This window comes from Marmota marmota, unplaced genomic scaffold, assembly GCF_001458135.2.
Source record: "Marmota marmota marmota unplaced genomic scaffold, marMar, whole genome shotgun sequence".
NCBI classification, from domain to species: Eukaryota; Metazoa; Chordata; class Mammalia; order Rodentia; family Sciuridae; genus Marmota; species Marmota marmota.
Window position 1 is genome coordinate 34,800,595 of NW_026000026.1, and position 16,381 is coordinate 34,816,975.

The window sequence follows — 16,381 nt, forward strand, 5'->3', positions numbered from 1 at the left end:
ACAGACTCTAATCCATAGGAAAGTGTTAAGTTATAGTATTATTTATGTATTGATTTGGTTAGATTTATTGAGCAACTATAGTGGAGAATTCTATATGTGGTTCTTTATCTTAAAAACGTAAAATCTAACCTCTTCTCCAGAGCATCTTTCAGCTCCATGGGAAAGACAATGGAGAATAGAAAGAAAGCAAACATAGTTACAAGGCACAATGATGTCATTTCTCAAAGTGTGGATGAAAGCAAGGACAACATAAGTGGAATCACCATAGACAGTCATCCAGGCAGAGGATTACACTATTGGAGGAGGTACCATTCACATGGGCCAGATACAAATATCTGCTTAACGTGCAACATGGAGGCTCTGAATATAAAGGAACTGAATGATGAGCCTTGAGGTTCCAACTAGGATATGATGGAGCCCTAACAGATTCAATAATTATAACAATCCAAGGCAGTAAAGAAAGTTAAGTGTTGCTTATCTGAAGTCACTAAAGACCACTCTTCCACTTGCCCTCATAACTCTCCCCAAATTTCTTTTCTTTATCCCTTTATGGACACAGAAATTAAGGAAGAACTTTCTACACGTCTGCCATTCCAGATGAGAAGTTAATATCTGGGATCTGGTGTGAAATAATCTACAAGTCTCCAAATCTATCCATACCAATGGTGATGAGTTTCTTAAAATCCACCCATATCTCCAATGCAAATCTTAACAGCTAATATTTTAAGAGCACAACAGTTTGGAGCCCAGTAAACTTGATAAACTATGGGCAATTATTAATATGATCTCATGAACTCTGGATCCCCATCTTGTTCTACAATAGTTTGAATCAGATAGTCAATGTTAAAATACTTCCCCTACTAAGAAAAACCACCTGAACTGATATATTACTATCAAGTAAAATACCTGGGTTATTTTTGAAATCCCAGTACAGGCTGCTGTCAGATATCCATTCCTTACTTCTTTTTTTTTTCTTTTTTTATTGGTTGTTAAAAACATTACAAAGCTCTTGACATATCATATTTCATACATTAGATTCAAGTTGGTTATGAACTCCCAATTTTACCCCAAATACAGACACCCAGTTCAAATGCACTAACAGTTACAGTTTATCCACATGCTGATAGGATGAAGAATATTTGCTTCTGTGCACTCAAAGTACTTCTTCCTTTTTTTTTCTTCATGCAAAATTATTTTTAGTTTGGTGGTTCCTAGCAAGACCTAGAATCAAAATCAATTTTATTATCCAGGTCAATAGGTATAACCTTAATTATGTATTCTCTAACTTACCCTACCATCATGATATCTCTCCCAAAAATGATTCTGGACATGAACTACATTATTTGGTACACAGAGTTCTATTAATGCCTTGGAAGAGACAGCTTACCAACTGGTCCCTAGTGCCCTACAAGAATGCAATTGCATTACATGGGTAACTGCTTTACTCGTGGGAATATTTTCTCTCTGTTTCATCACAAGGTCAGCTGTAGCCTTACTTATGTTCCATTTTACAATATTAAATGCATTTAGCAGCTGTATGCCTAATTGTATATGACTTCAGTTTAGCACCTATACTTATATTGTCTTGTTTATTTGAGAACAACTTAACACTCTGGCTTGATGCCCTTTTATCCACTTTCCATGTGGTGTTCTTATCTACCCTAATGCTCAATGAATATACTCACAATTGACTAGCAAAAGATAGGTGGGTTCTTTTGTTTTCTTGTATCTTATTATGTTTTACCAATTTCTGAAATATCTCTAAAGTTTTGCAGACACCTGCTAAGGGGACAATATGTATGAATGTAGCAAGCACTCTTATTTCTACTGATATCCCTACTGATTTCCAACAATAGAATCTGCATTCCTGAGAGGTTTCTAAGTGTCACAGATGGTGAAAATGAACAGGAATTAGTATTCCCTGGGAATAATATTCAACCAATGACTGATGGGAATTGTTGTATAAGCATAAGCATCTCAGCTCCCTCTTCTTTGAATAGACTAATTGTGAGACATGAGTTTTACACCACTTTCCAGTTTTCCCAGCTTACTACTCCAATATTGGTAGCCTTTCTGTTATGATTTGAGTGTATGCATCCTTCTAGAATTCATAAGTTGGAACGTAACCCTGAACTTGATTGTATTAAGAGGTGGAGCCTTGAGGAGGTGACTAGGTCATAAAGGTTCCACTGTTATGGACAGAATTAGTGCCCTTTTGATAGATGAGTTCACTTTTTTTTCCTTTCACCCTTCTGCCAGGTTTCATCCTCTCTGCCGGAGGATACAACAGGTGCCATCTTGAAGAAGAGTGCCAGCCCTTACCACTCAAGCTGCTAGTGTCTTGATCTTGATCTAGTGACTTCCCAGCATCCAGAACCAGGAGAAATAATTTGCTATTCTGTGTAATAATCCAGTCTAAGGTACTTTGTTACAGCAGCAGGAATGGACTGAGCCATATTCCTTGCTTGAGTCACTTTCCCTCTTTCTTAATAATATACTATAAAATTTCCAAATGAGCTACTTGCTCTTGAATCTTCAACTCAAGGTCTGTTTCTAACAGGGGGAAATCTGAACTGAAATAGAAGGGGTCAAAGGAATATTTAGAAGTTGAGAAAATATTTCCACCTTCATCTTTTACACTTATGGGAGAGTAATTCGAATGAATAAAGGAAAGCAGCACAAAAAGACCATTTATTAGCCAGAAAATGCAAATAATGATAACATAATTTATAAGCTTACTAGAAGGATCGAACAAGAGGGGGTACAATGCATATAACACAATCTCTGACAAGTGATAGGTGTTCACAGGATCTTAGTTACTGTTAGTGCCATTGTTCCAACTCAAAGGCAAATTTTTTATAACCAAGTAACTTACTAAGCTGCTAATCACAAAAGGGTATTTGCATATACACTTATATACAGTGTTTAACGAATAAGGAAAATAAGTGATGCTTTCACTGGTTATTTATTTACTATACTTTTTATTGTTATTTTAGAGAGTACTCCTTCTACCTATGGAAACATTAGTGTACAAGACAGTATTCTGTATTATGCTGGCAGCAGCCTCACACATTTTGTGTTGACCATATCACTTGTGTCTTGAATGTATCAAGAGGCCACCTTAAGTGACTGACCTGTCTAAGTTTGTATAGGTACACTCTATGGTGTTTGCACAATGACCAAATCACCTAATGATGCATTTCTCAGAATGAGAGCCCTCCTTTAAGCAGCATAGGACTGCACAGGGGTAGTTACCTCCTCTCCTTCAAATGTTATCTTCTCAATGAGAACTACTCTGACCCCCTATTTAAAATCACCTCCTTTACCACTACCCATCCAAGCACTCTGATCCCCATTATCCCACTCTATTTTTTCAAAACACAGGTCATCTTCTGACATTCTATATATTGACTTATTGTGCATATTGTACACTGTCTGCCTCTCCTTCCACCATCTGCCTGTTATGTTAATTGATATGCCCCACATGCTTAAGTGCCACCCCAAATAAGCAAAATGGTCCTCTACATCCATCTGATGATTAAATGGGTGACTAGTTGGGAATAATCATTGCAATATCTGTTTCCAGTTATTTTATCTAGCCTGTCAAAGATTAAAGTAAACATGAATTGACAACACCCTAATAGATCCAATTACCTTTATATTTTTTTAATTGTACCAGTTAAGTGAAAAACCAAACATTTTCCTGTTTTACAGAATTATATCTACAGTCAAATGCATACTCTGGTCTAGATAGAAAAGAAGGTGCTCTACAATTGGTGGGCTGTGCTGTATGTTTCAAATAAAATTGCCTTCTATTCTAGGCAAATAAAAACTCTAGGGACAGCTCTGGAATTTTCTATCTAATTTGTTTTCCATTAGTTTTTAGCAAGGTACAGTGATATCATTATTCTTAGTCGCCTTGGGTGATTCCAATATTGATTTTGAGACTTTTCCAGCCATTCTATAGAATGCCTATCATTTATAAAGTTCTACTTCACTGCTGGGAGCATAACTGCATTCCAAATGTTTTATATTTTCCAGATGATAATGTCATATAAGCTATGAAAACATCCTTTTGAGTTTTGATAATCCCCACCTCGAGCAAACTTAAGACTATATGACTCCTTTTTCTATTTCAGTTTAATTCAAGAAAAACATGAGTATTTTTTAATAATTGGCCATTGTCAAAAAGTTAGTTGCTGAAGCCAAATTATCCAGATATTTTCACCAAAATTCCCAAATTGGTTCCTTTTAAATGCACTTTATACTAGCACAGCCAACTTAGTGGCTACTCAGCCACAATGGACAGTTGCCACAAGGAAACATGGTCAGTGCCACCAATTTTGCAATTGTGTATGTGTGAGTGTGTGGGCGGGTGTAATATTTTTAAAAGAAATAATCCAGAAATATGAGTTTTCTGAGAAATCCCATACTATGTATGCCAAACAGAACCCATCTATGCCACATAATTGGAAACTCTGCTCTAAATTGATAAAGTTAAATGTTCAGTACCTAGTAGAATGCACAGTGTTCTACACCTTCCAATTTTAAAAGTACAACTGAACTCTATTTTAAAGATAAAAATTTCCAGTTCCTCACTTCCTGATTGTTCATGAGTTCACAGTTGTTCATTCGTAAGTGATTCTGCCAACCAGTGTGGACTCCTAATATGCCAACACAGGTATTTTCCATAGGAATCATAGAAAAGGCAATAGTCCTAGATAATACCTTAAACTTCCATCACAGTAATCACTCTAGAATATTGTGTCTGGGACTCCTTCTGCAATTGGGCCCAACCAGAAGCCTGAAGAGATCCTGAACCTCACACTGGGGAATCCCTAGCTTGACAACTTACTATGATTCATTTCGCTCCCAATCCTTCCTATTTTTTTTCTCATTGTATAGTATACCAGTTATTTTAGAAACAATGGTACCAAGAACTTGGGCATAATTTAATAAAACCCCAGCTCTCAGTATAAACATCAACTGATAGGAAAGTAGGCGTCCTATCGTCCAATCAGACATATGTGTACCAGGTTTGGAACAACAGAGCCATAGGTGTAAGTTACATGTAGTAATCAAATAATTATTCCTAGTGGTTTTCAAGAAGCTCAGTTTATTTACTCTATGGTTGGAAAGCAGGCTTAGCTTGTGGCTTGTTGTAGCATTTTCTCTCTTTGTAGTGCCTTTAGAATCTCTGCCTTATACCCATATCCACTCTTAGAATTTTGGTCATACCCTAAGGAATGACTAGGGGGTAATTAATCATCTTCACTTATCTTTCATAGATAGGAAATTTTTAAAATCTACTATTTCTGTGGAACTGTTGTTTTTTAAGGAAATAGATCACTTCTAGGTTCTATTCCAGTACTTCAAAAATGTGGCAGTATCCTTTTGCATTTGTAGTCATGTTTTATAGCCTAAGTAATATTCAATTATCCACAAATAAGTACTAAAGACCTGACATGTGTTATGCATGAAGTTAGGTGCTAGGAATAAAAAGATGAAGAAACAATATACCCGCTTCAGAAGAATTTCCAGTCTAGTGCAAGAAAAGAGTTCATGAAGAAAAGACTTATGAAATACTATGATGCATGTTTGAGTGGGATAAGCCAGGCCATATGGGAGGCTTTTGGGTGGTGGTGGGGAGGTGGTAGTTGGGTATGAAGTTTTCAATGAGGAGGTGATAATGAGATGATTGGATGTTCATTTTGGGGCTGGAAAAAGACAAAAACAGAAGGCTTACACAAGATTTAAGTGGGAGATGCTAGGGGGAGTAACAGTGGGCCCAGTGTAGGATATAAACACACACAAAAAATTATTTTAACACGATGAGATTTAGAGATTACTTTACTGTGAGAGAGAGGGAGAGCAGACTGTCTGGAGAAGGGGATAGGATATACCATAGAGGTGGTAGGTACCTTGAAAACCCTTATAAAGGGTAAAACAAACTGCAATCACTAGGATTTGTTTCAGAACCCTTGCAAATACCAAATCCATGGATGCTCAGGACTCTCATAGAACATGTCAAAGTATTTGCATATAACCCATGCATAATTCCCATATTCTTTAAATTGTCTCTAGGTTATTTATACAGCCTAATACAATGTAAATGATATGTTAATAGTTATTGTACTGTATTGTTCAGGGAAAAGGGCCGGGAAAATATCTATGCGTGTTCAAGTAAAGGCGCAATTTTTCCTATTACTTTTCATCTGTGGTTGGTTGAATCCACAGATGTAAAACTCACAGATATGGAGAACTAACTAGACTATTTAACTCAATGCACAAATAATCGTTACTCAAATATTATTGGAAAATTTGTTTGTTCTCATTTCTTTAAAATCTACAGAAAAAAGAACACTGACCTAAAACACATATGTATAAATGAGGAAAGCTCTATTCTGTTTCTATAAGAATTTTTTCTTTAACCACCCTCCTCCATGCATGTTTTAATTTTTAGAGATTAAGTCATGTCCATATAGCAACTGTTCCTACTTTGGAGTAATAATCTTTGTTTTAAAACTAAACTATAAATTTCATGTTCTTCTAGGAAGTTTGGTTCCTGGGTCAATACAATTCAATGGAGCTAGAATGTTAGGCAAGGGGGCAACTAAGTTGGCATTTGAAAACAATTAGCTAGAAAATCAATCTCATACAAATATCATTTGCATGACTCAAGTGCCATCTTTGGAAGCAGACACAGGAATTTTCACCAAGAAAATAGCGCTGACATTTCTTAAATGGAATGCCAACCTTGAATTTTAATTGAAAGGTATAGCCAAAATAATGGAGTCCATCAGAGATCTTCTCTTTGAGACCAAAGGTGTGTTTGCTTTTTTCTCTTGTACACCCTCCCTCTCTCGACTTCACCCATTCCATAAATTGCCATTAAATTTAGAAGGGGTGATAGACCCAATATTGTTTGCATAAAGTCTTCAGTATTTAGTTGAGGATGGAATATGGAAGAGAAAGGATATTAACCAATGTTTTTAAAGGACGGAGGTACACTTCCTAGCCAATATACCTTCACCACCAATGAAAAGAATGGTAAAATTGGCAGAGGAAATCCAACAATAGAACATCTGTTTCAAAATGTGAGTTAAATGTGCTTTCTCTACAAGCAACCAAATATTTTTGGGTTTGATCATGAAATTAATCAGAATACTGAACACTGAGCATTTACCTTCCCTTTTCATGAGGAAATCTGCATGAACAGAAATGCTGACTCTAAGGATTTGAGAGCATTGAAGAGTCAAAGTGGGTTGATTCATCCAGGGATTTTTAAATTATTGAAGGTTCAAGGACTCCAAACAAAACTTCTTTTGTATCCACTGAGTTTCTGTATACCACAGTGTTTATGGAATGTGGATGCAAATGATCCAGAGTTTGACTGCTTCTCTACCCTATCTCACTGGATGACTTGTTGCTCAAGTGTCCTATTTGAGAGTGCTTTCATAAAGAAAAATTAACATATGCAGGTGAAATACTTTGATGAGGACTCAATGCTTCTTATTCAATATACTTAGTAAATTTTACTATATATTACTATATAGTAAAATATATTTACTATAACCACAGAAGTATCATCAGTTTTTCTTACATTGCAATTGCATGAATAGCTAATTATGTGTGCACCTTCATGACAACCCAGAAGCCATGTTTAAATTTGGAATACTTGAATTCCAGAACATGGCAAGGCAAGGAGAACTAGCTTCACTTCCTTTCTCTTTCCACCTGACCTCCAGCACCTATGTGCAGATTACATGCTCGCATATCTGAACCTCAACCATACTTGCCATATGCACTCCTCTTCAGCCCCCTTTGGATCAGAAGCTCTATGAGCAGGGAATTCTAAGGTCCCAGGTATTTAAAGCAGAGCCCAGAAAGAGATCAAGGCCTCCAGGTGGCATGTGGCTCTTTGACTGATACAGAGGAGCATGGCTGTACAGGGGCACCAAGGCTAGAAGGCAAAGTATCAGGACTCCATAAAATATAGTGAGCAAGGCAGGGTCCTCTCTTGGTGATTTAAGATGATTTTATCTGTACTGTTTTAAGTGCAATTGAAGAATAACTACTTTTTCTCCTTCTATTTACAAGCCTTCTTTCCTCAGGGAAAAGTTTTATAAAGAGTTATAAAAACAACAACATGAATGTTAAATCACCTGTATAGCTACAGATATTTCTTATTTATGATGAGAATAAACACTGATGCAATTTTTTTAACATTTTGTATCAAAGTATCTAAACCAAGAGTCCAGTGTTCATGTGGGTTAAACGCAAATATGACTATATGATTTGCCAAATGTAAGGTTATTTGGGGAAAACAGTCAAGACTTGTGTTGGTGCCAATCTGTTTCCAAACATACCTCTTGTTCCTGCTAAACTGTTTCTTTCAGATTATTCTTTTCCTGGATCTCCTCTCCCCTGGAAATGGGACCTTTCCTTCCTAATTCCTGCCTGTACATGAGGACCAATGCCTGAAAAGCCACTTCTTCCTGATACATCACTACTGACTTCAGGAGAAAAAGGTGTCTCCCACATGGAGTACCCATGTTGCACCTTTTAATGATGCATAGTGCAGTAAACTCCTGCATCACAGTAAATGTTCCCTATAAGAGGGAGGGAAAGAGAGACAGCATTCAGCCTACTTGCCTCTAAATCCTGGGGTAACAGACAGTTTTACTATCTTTGTTTTAGTTTGATTTGGTTTTGAATATTTAGCACCCATCACATCGTCTCTTTCATTTATTTCATCAGAAAAGCAGGAATGAACCTGCCAGTCAAGCCACCCCTGCTCTTCCTGAGGCTCAGTTGAATGGACCAGGTATTGGGAGGAAGGACAAACATAACTACTACTGGACTATGACCTCACCCTAAGCAAGCTGTTCCTGGCTGGAACATCTTTCTGATAACAGGTATCTAGACCCTGGAACTGTCTAAGATCTTATCTGCTTCCAATCTTATTTTTGTATGTTTGTTTTTGGGAATCCCCCACCCCACATTCCTGGCAAATCTTTTAGCTACCTGCTATCCTTCTAGTAAATTCCTTTTACTGGATTTAGGAGAGTCTTTCATTTAAATACAAACTAAGAGTCATTGCTAATATACTTGGCAGAGACCCTAGCATAACAGGTAATCAATGAATGTTTCTTACACAAATGAATTATTATGGTCTGAATGTGTATCATTGCCATAACTGTGAAGGAGTGGGATATTTTTTCTGATTCATAAAACAATGTGTTATCAATGACTAAATTTTGAAAAATTCAGAAAGTTATTTTTAATTGTATTTTTCCCACCCAAAGATTATTTTTTTTTCAGTTTTCTATTTACCCATATGATATTTCCATTTCACAAAACACACGAATGATACAATATATACGATAGAGCAACTTGGTTATTTCCACTTAAAATCATAGTGAGGATTATGTCATTATGTAATCTTCAAAATGATCAATTTTGATACCTATAGAATAGTGTATTATTTTGAGAGCTCATAATATCTTCAGTTTCTAATTTTTAGTTATGTATGTCCTAAATTTTTGTTCTATAATAAACAATCCTTTATATAAATGTTGCTGGTTACTTCCTTAGCCAAGACTAAACTAAATACAGAATAAAATAAGAAGCAAAAAAAATTGTTGGGTCAAAAAGTTTGAATTTTAAAAAGCTTGTGACAAATATTTTCAAACTCTTCTCTAGGAAGGCTGCATCATATAAATTTCCCACTGGTACTGAATGAGAATGTCCTCACTCTCACTCTGGATATTATTCCTTTTATAAATATATATATATATATCTTATTAATAGAGGAAACTTAGCATCTTTTCTTTTAATTTGCATTTCTGTGATTAATGGCAAGAACGTTTAATAAATATGTATATTGATCCTTTTATTTCTTCCTTTTTAATTATTCAGATATTTGGACATTTCTATCAAACGGATTTGCAAGAGTACTTCAGCATGTTATTGCATTAATTTATGCTTGGTGACAGTATTGTTCCCCATTATTTTGTTCCACACTAAAATGTATATTTTTTGCACATCAAAGTACAAAACATATTTGAATTTGTATTTTGCTTTGTGATTCATTCCATTGATCTTATATTTAGAAAGTCTTTCTTCTAAAACTAGTTAACTATTTTCTTCTACTTTTGTTTTCTGCCTTACATATAAACTTTTCAATTTATTTGGAATTTACTTTGGAAGGTCACATCAGCAAGAGGTTCTTAGTTCAATGATTTCTATATACGTAGCCAATTTCCTCGAAGTGTTTTTCAGGTACACCTCACTGTTCCACAATATTTTCTCCACCACACTTCTGTTTCTAAAAACAACCTGAGTCTCTTTCTCAACTATTCTATTTCATTGATCTATTTATCAATTCTTATATCAGTACTATATTGATTCAATGATTGCAGTTTGATGATCAGATGATTTCTTTTTATTTCAAAAGCAAAAACCACCACCACTTCCTCCACCTGTCCCTGACATCTACCTCCCTCTCTCCCTCATCATTCCCACCAACCTTTACCACCTCCAATCACCCACCTGCACCACAGTCTTTCTGCACCCACCACCCAACTCCAGCCTCCCCTCCACCTGCCTCCCCCACTCACTAACAGCTCCATCATCTCTGCAACACCCCCACCACTCTCTTAGAGTCTGATTTTTCGATTTTCATACAGTATTCTTCTAGAAGTATGTTAGAATAATTTTTTCAAGTGTCCCCCAATTCTAATGTAATAAAATCATGTAACTGATCTGGGAAAAACAACCATTTCATATTATCTGCCTTTTCTATCCAAGAATAGATGTTTTCATTTTTGTTTTCTGTTTATTAGCTTTATTTGTCATCAGTAAAAATATATCCCATTCTGTATATGCTCTTATCTATTTCTTAATATTCTCAAGTATTTTATGTACTTTTCCTATTTTTTCTATGTAATTTATATTTCTGTGGTTTCATGAATAGGATCATTTTCCTTTCTACTTTTTAGTTGGTAAATATTGCCCTTTTGGGTAGCCACTGATTTTTAAAGGTATATGTTTTTGTCACCTTTTTTCCCTTTCTCTATGACCACACACCAAACAAGAACAAATTAGAGAAGGAAAAGTTTATCTGGGGCTCATAGTTTAGAGGTCTCAGTTCATAAATGGCCAGTTCCACTGCTCTGGGCCCAGGGTGAAGTAACACATCATGGGGAATGGACCCAGAAGAAAGTTGCTCAACTCCTAACTGATTCAGTTACAGATCTCACAGTCTAATTATTTCACCTCAGATTAGCCCTGAGTTAACAGGTGATTTGGAAAGATACCTCATATCCAAACCACGTCGATGTATTTTACAATTAGCCACCTTACTGAAATCTCTTATTAGCTACTTTAGGCTTTAGTTGATTCAATTGTGTACACTTTTTTTAAAAAATCCAATAGTCATTAATATGGTATTATGTAAAAATGTGGATGTGTAACCGATGTGATTCTGCAACTTGTATTTGGGGTAAAAAATGGGAGTTCATAACCCACTTGAATCAAATGTATGGAAGATGATATGTCATGAGCTTTGTAATGTTTTGAACAACCAATAAAAAAAAAAGAAAGTCAAAATAAATAAATAAATAAATAAATAAATAAATAAATAAATAAAAATAAATCAAGGTTTGACTCTCTGATTATTGATTACTGTGTGAAAAATTTTAGTTTGGCATATGGATTAAATGATAGTTTATTATTTTTTTAAAATTTTCATTTTACAAGAACAAGAGGACATGAAATTGAAGCCACTCGAAAAATCCAAAACATAAGATATGTTCATGTGTTGAACTACGTTAATTTCCTTTGGGCACAATCTTGGTGTACAAAACTACCAGAAAAGGGTTCTCAACTAGAGACATCAAGTTACTTCTCCCTTGGATAAAACATATTAAACAATAAAACAACTAAGATTTTTGACAGAAATACACCAGAAACTTGTTCTCATATAAAGATAATTTCTCTTCTACTTTACCCTCAAAGGCAACAGCCAAGATGATTGTAAAAACAGAACAGAGCTCATCCAGATATATTCAGAAAGAAATCGTATGCTGTTCTACACATGAGTAGATTCCTTTTCCCTAGATAGGCTTCTTATTTTAAAAGATCACAATAATAATAACTATTGATTATTGATTTATCAAAATAATTATTTTTTTCTAATAAATATAGGGTTCCATGTTACTGGGAAAAATTGGGGAGCTATAGTAATGGTTATAAATAGGAACTAAAAAACTAAATAGGAACAAAGAGAATTGGTGTATAACAGAAGTACAATAAATAAATAATGGTATTATATTTTATTATATACGATTATTATTTATTATTCTTGATTTCCAAAAGTTAAAAAGTATAGTTCCCCATTGTTTTCTCAGGACCCACCATGACAAATATACCCTTACAACATATATTTGCAGAATAGTTGTTGACTGATATGTTTTTACAAAAACCTCAGTTGCCAGAAAATATTTTGACTTGATTCTTAAATGCTAACCTAAAATCAATTCCTAGAAGGTACACTTATTAAAGTCAAAAATACTCCCATTTGAAGTCAGAATGAAGTTCTAATTTGCTCTTTTTATGCTAGTAAAAACACTTCAAAAAGTATAAATTGGCACAGGAAATGCAGTAAGACATATTATTCTTTCTTTCATTCACCAAACATTGATTGAGCATCTTTTGCATACAAGACACAAAATGAACAGATATGACAGAGTTTAGAGGCATTAAATAGTCAAACAAATAAATAGGAAATTATAATAGGAGGTATGTGCTATGGACGAAAAGAAATGATGAAGATTTGGATTGGTAAGGAAGAGAGGCCAAGGATGTCCAAAAGATAAGTGTGGGTTGGACTGGCAAAACATAGGAAGTAGGGCTTTGAATGTTAAAAAATAAAAAATAAAAAATAAGAGGTTACTGTAACAGCAGCAAGAGGAAAAGATGTCCAGGAAAAGTCTGCCCAAGTACCTGGGACTCTCAGAGTCTTTAGAAATTGTCTCAGGTGTATGAATAGTTTTTATGAAGGGAACTGAAATGATGCTATATTGTCCAGGTGAACCAGGAAGCAGGAGTCTGGTTAGGAAGTTATGCTAGTGATCCAGGTGAGCTATAATGATTTGAAGTTCAACAATGGTGAAAGGGGATGGGAAGATGAACCCACGAAGATCAGTTTAGAGATACAGATAGAAGGTAGACTTTCTAAGACTATGATGGTTTGGGGCATGGAGGGTAAAGGTAACAGAAGGGTCAGAGATTATCCTTGAATTTCTGGCAAGAGCAACTCCATGGACAGTGGTACCATTCACAAAGATACAAAAGACTAGAAAAAGTGTTAGGTTTACTGTTATTGTTCCTGGTGTTTGTTTTGCATTGTTTTTGTAAGGTATCAAAAAGGGTGGAAAGCAGCATCAACAAATCAGTTTGGGACAGAGCACATTTGGGATACCTGAGAAGACCCAAGTCCTGGATTGTCTCGGTTTAGGGATAATGACATACAGGTGACATATGAATGAGGTCCCTATGAACCCTGCTATTTCCTACCATAATTGGGAATGTAAAGCTTCAAATACGTTAGCTGGATTACATAACAAAGTTTTTTTCTGAACCCATGTTATTCAATCTTTACTTTCTGTTCTATGCTGACATAATATTAATGCTGTCTTTATCACTACGGATGTTGGTATACTGGACTGAATAGTGCCTTTCCAAAATTCATACCCACCCAGAACCAGTAAATGTGACTTTATTTGGGAATCAGATCTTTCCAGATGTAATCAACTTAAAATGAAGTCATACTGAATTAGGGTGGGTCTAAATTCAACATGAATGATGTCTTTATATAAAGGGGAAAATTGGGCATAGGGACACAGAGAGAAGACGCCATGTAAAGCTGGAGGCAGAGATCGGATTTATATTGTCACAACCAAGGAACACCTCAAGCTACCAGATTCTGAAAGTGGATGAAAGACTTTCTCTGAAAGAGAAAATCCCCTCCTAGCAGTCTCAGAGGGAATATGACCCTGCCAACACCTTGATTTTGGACTTCTAGCCTTCAGACCTGTAAGAGAATAAATTTCTGTTATTTTAAGCCACCCAGTTTTGGGTAATTTGTTATATCAATTCCAGGAAACTAAAATAGTTGAAAGGATCTAAATAAATCCACATTTGAACCTGACTTGTATAATAAGGGGCATATAGTATGGGTTCAATAAACATATATTGCCCTTCTCCTAAAGGGCACTGCTATTTTTTTTTTTTTTTGGTGGTTTATGAAAGATAAACACATTCAGAAAGGTCCTACTATTCCTGAGCCTGTTTCACAGATGGAGAAAGTGAGGGTTAGGAAACTTAAATAGCTTGCCTAAATGGCAAAGCTAAACAAGGAACTTCTATCTCAGCTCTATGTCATCACCAAGTTGACCCCATACCCCCAAAACACCTGCCTCTTCTAACTGCAGCATTCAGCAAACTCCAAGAGAGTGAAGGAGAGGTGCTGCCAAATTGGATTTTCAATGTCTGCAATTAAAACTCATATTAATGAAATAACAAGTTGCAGAGATCTGGTACAGTAGAGCTTTACCTATTCACAGAGGAACCCCCATTTTTTTTTTATTATAAGGTCAGTGCCATCAATGAACCTGTCATCAACTCCTATTGCTTCCATGAGCACTGCTTCTGCTTTGCACACATATATTCCAAGTCAAGGTATCATCATCATCAGACTGGACATTATGGCTTTAATTTATTTAAATGCGTTTTCCTCGTGCAGTTCCCATTTCGTTTTGATGATACTGACTCATTCTTGCCACCTAACAAGACTATAAAAATAAATAGTGTAAGTGCAGAGGAAAGTATCTCTAAACTTCATATTCACAGACTGATGCCCACCCTTCATATTATAAAGAAAAAATAAAGGCATGTTCTAAATTTACCTTTCCTCTCTAACTCAGTGGGTTGTGCTGCTGAATATAACACATATACAAATGTAAGGTGGGGTTATAGAATGCAAAAATTCATAGAATTCTTGTGTAGGAGGGGCTTCTACATAGAGTATGTTCTCCATAAGGATTCAGGTAAGAGAAACTGCACACTACCAAATCTAAGAAGAGAGAAGGATGTTTTAAAACATTTGTGAGTTACCTAAGACCCTGTGACAGTTTCTTGGTAGAGCACTGTGGAATGCCCACGTTTACCCATTTCCACAAAAGTATATTCAGTCTTCCAGGCTGTCATCAACTATCAACAACACTCTCCTCTGGTATAGTGCCAATTTCTATTTTTCTTTATTACTTTGGCCTTAAAAAGACTACCACAAATAGCCCAAGGCTTCAAATTCTCCTAATTGGGATCTAATGTTGGCAATTAACTCACATCCCATGTTTAAAACATCAGGGAACACCGCCTCCCCCTCCCCACACACTCCGCTTTAAGGATAATCACACTTCTTCAAACTGGGCACTGATGATCCCCAGACTTTTCAAGTTTACCCTCCAGGAGGCTGACATGGCACACAATTTTGACAAGAGTTAAGAACGGAGATCCTTTTCCACACTCTGCCCACAACGGTGCCCACAAGCAGAAGTTCTTTTTCTTTCTCTATTACAAACCACCACGCGCGCACAGGCACACCAAGGCAAATAACAAAGGAAAACACAGCCCCATAGAGGCTCAGCTACTGCATCTTGCAGTCCACACCTGCCAAAAGACAAAAAACCATATAAAATCCTGCCCTGGCATCCTATCCAACACTCCTCCGGAGAAGCAAGCACCGTGGCACACCACCCCCACGGCCCGGCGTGAGCGGCTGTATACACAAAGAACTGGTGCTGGGCTTGCTAGCAGTTCGGGGTACCAGCGCGCTTCCAGGGCTGGTATCAGGGGTTCTCTCCCACGCCCTCCAGCCCAGCAGAAAAGAACTATCCTTTATTTGACCGGTAGAGAGCTTAGGTTGGATGGGAGAGCATGGGTTGGGGGTGGGCGGTCCCCAGATCCCTTCCCTCTGGACAGCGGGTCCCTCGCCTTTGGCATCTCCTAGGAGATGCAAAATTGTGCTGTCAGAGAGGTCCCCTTCTCATCGTCTTCGGGCAAAGCAAGATGCCCTGGGTACCAGCCGTGCGCATCCCTGCGAACGCCTCTCCTGGCACCGATATCCACCCAGGCAGCCCTTCCAGGCGCGCCTGCCTACCTGGTGGCTGGCTGTCAGCGAAGCAGCAGTGGCTCATCCCCTTCTCCTCCACTGCTACATGGCTCCGAGCGCCATGTTCCTGGTCTCCCCGGGCGCACGCTGGGGAACTACTACGGCTGGGTAGGGGCAAGGGGGGCTGTCCACGAGCAGATCGGA

At 36.9% G+C, this 16,381-nt stretch overlaps 1 protein-coding gene across 1 annotated transcript in view; it reads right to left on the reverse strand.

The window, feature by feature from the left end:
* The window catches only part of Pak5 (p21 (RAC1) activated kinase 5), a 290,034-nt gene that overhangs the window by 273,558 nt on the left and 95 nt on the right, over positions 1 to 16,381 (reverse strand). The window contains exon 1 of the mRNA XM_048811304.1: positions 16,226 to 16,381. This exon is cut by the window's right edge and continues 95 nt beyond it. The gene's annotated coding sequence lies outside the window, so the exon portion shown is untranslated. The remainder of the gene's footprint in view (positions 1 to 16,225) is intronic.